We start from the raw sequence: 2672 nt of genomic DNA on the forward strand, positions 1-2672 counted from the left end.
GCCCACCCCAGGAGGTGCTGAGGCTGTGTCTGTGGGTGCCTGGGTCAGCCACAGGGAATGGTCCTCCCTGGACTTCACTGGGACTGTGAGATTTTAAGCAGTTGCTTTATGTTCTTTGTTGCCTGTTCATTTGAACAGGGGCCAAAAAGGTGGGATCCAGATTGCAGGTGTATTCCTGGTACCTCTTTCTCTTTGGGGGCTGCTGTTCCTGGTCTTTGGGGGCTGCAGTGAGGTTCTCTCACAGTCCCTGGGCCTGGGGGATCACAGGCTCTGCAGTTTGGGTGCTGTGTGCCAGGCAGCTGTCCCAGGACACCGGGCTGCACGGCTAGCATGAGATACAGGCTTGGAGTGCAGGAGGTTGCCAGGACACCTCACCAGATGCAGATCATCTCTTTGTTCCTTGGAAAACCACAAAAAAGTTCCTCTCTTCACAGTTCAGTGATGCCCAGACAAAGATGACGTGAAATCTGTGGGAAGACTTATTTTATTACAATATAGGAATGCACAGAGCCAGATGCTTAAGCTTAGCTGTGACTCCTCCACAAGAGCCCCGCTGCCCCTGCTCAGGGAGCTGCTTGCAGGGTGATGTACAATGTTCTAAACGTGTTTGCTGCTGTGCAAGAGCTCCAAGAGCTGCTCAGAGTCAGGGCAATGCCACAACAGGTCCCCTGGACCCCTTTGTGCCACAGGGCCTGGTGTAGAGGTGGTGATACTGGCACAGTGCAAGGGCGGGTGCCCCTTGGTGACCCCTCCCATGACATGCAGGAGCAGCCCTCGGTCTCTGCCCAGCCCCCACAGGTGCTGCTCTGTGGGGTCCCAGGGCACACAGCCTCTCCATGGTCTTCTGAGGTCAAACCCTGTGCCTAATTTGATGGTTTTCTCTGCTGCTTCTCAGCTGGGTTCAAAGGATCCAAGTCCCAGCCAGAGATGTATCCTGGCAGGAGCCGAGAGCCGGCAGCTGTTTTGCAACAGCCCGGGATCGCCCCCCCAGCCCGGGATCATCCCCCCAGCCCGGGATCGCCCCCCCAGCCCGGGATCATCCCCCCAGCCCGGGATCGCCCCCCCAGCCCGGGATCATCCCCCCAGCCCGGGATCGCCCCCCCAGCCCGGAATCGCCCCCCCAGCCCGGAATCGCCCCCCCAGCCCGGGATCATCCCCCCAGCCCGGGATCATCCCCCCATCCCTGGATCATCCCCCCATCCCTGGATCATCCCCCCAGCCCAGCAGCCTGTGAGTCACCCCCGTGCAGGGGCTCCGGTCCCCAGGCTGGAGCAGGGAAGCAGGGCTCACACGCATGTCCAGCCTGGCAGCCTTGGTTGTTTCCCCAGCAGTCAGATTTCATCTTTTCCACCTCCACGCTGCCAGCACAGCCCTTATCCGCTGCCCTGACACCTCCGGGGTTTATTTCCAGCTGAACCACGCTGCCTCCATATGTGCTCCTGCCGCTGGCTGCTGGTTATTAAGTCGGTGCTGTTGTTGGTCCTCCTGCCTCCATTCAGAAGTTGGCAGTCCTTAAAAGCTCATTCATCTTAGGAGCCTAGTGGCAATTACAGCCTCATCCCGCAGGATGGGTTAACTCCTGCTCTCCCGCCAGCCCAGGGGCAGCAGTCGTGCCTGGTTCTGATTAACAGGATGCAGAAAATCCAGCGTGTTCCCCGCACTGCTGGGGAGACACCAAGATGGCTGTGGAAAGGGGGGGAACGGTGAAACTGCCTGGAGGCAGGAGATGTGCTGGATTATTATGACCAAACCCCAATTCTGCACAGAGCTGTGGGCATCGTGTCCCCTTGCTGGGAAGGACAGAGCCCCCTCAGCCCCCACAGACAATCAGGGACTGCAGGAACGATGGAAGAGGATGTGGGTATTTCCCCAGCAGACCTTGTAAGATTAAATTGTAAAATCGTAAATCTGATCCCCACTTATTGCACTCCCACCTGTCAGAGTATTCCTGGATGTTGGAGGAAGAACTGGCAAATGTTTGTGGAGAATTTCAGGGATTGTTCCCCAGGAGGTTTAGGCTCCCGGGTAAGGTGAGTAAGGAGTAACAATTCACTACCTGTAGAAGTGCAAGACTCACACTGATTCCCCCACTCCCAACGACAAGAGGAGCTGCTCCCCTGGATGAGGACGTTGTTAACAAAAACCTCCAGCAAATCAAATGCTCTGAATTGGCCCTGGGTACAAAACTCCCAAAGCACGTGGGTTATAATGACCAGGAAAGAGTGAGCCAAGGGTTTGTGGCCCCTGAGCAGATCATTTGCAAATTCTCCTGCTCCAGAGAAGTCAGAACTAATGCTAAAAAAAATATTTTTTATGCAAGATCATCTCTGAGGTTGAAATAGAGAAACGTAGAAAGGAATGTCAATTGACCATCTGGTTCTGACACTCCTGAAGCTCATTGCCATTTATCTCTGTCCAAAAGTGTGCTTCAAAGATGCAAAGGGAATCTTCCTTCAGGGAGAGAACTGGAGTGTATGTTTGGCCTTCAAACATGTCAAACTGAACACCAAAGCCTGTGGGAAGCACATAAACACCAGAAAACAATCCATACCTGAGATGAAGCTTGATTTTGCATGCAGAAATGTGTTTATTTTCTTGGAAAGAAGCAGGCTCTGGCCTTTCAACTGTTACAGATTTTCTCAAGGGAATAATTTTCCTAGCAAACCTTGTTC

At 54.2% G+C, this 2672-nt stretch overlaps 1 long non-coding RNA gene across 1 annotated transcript; it reads right to left on the minus strand.

The window, feature by feature from the left end:
• Window positions 1-468: 468 nt before the first annotated feature.
• Window positions 469-1728, minus strand: LOC135402205 (uncharacterized). The gene is made up of 2 exons (XR_010425052.1): window positions 1291-1728; window positions 469-934 (listed from the first exon to the last, which is right to left on the minus strand). It is a non-coding gene; the product is annotated as an uncharacterized LOC135402205 (long non-coding RNA).
• Between the last annotated feature and the right edge of the window lie 944 nt (window positions 1729-2672).

The sequence above is a fragment of the Pseudopipra pipra genome, chromosome 24, assembly GCF_036250125.1.
Source record: "Pseudopipra pipra isolate bDixPip1 chromosome 24, bDixPip1.hap1, whole genome shotgun sequence".
NCBI classification, from domain to species: Eukaryota; Metazoa; Chordata; class Aves; order Passeriformes; family Pipridae; genus Pseudopipra; species Pseudopipra pipra.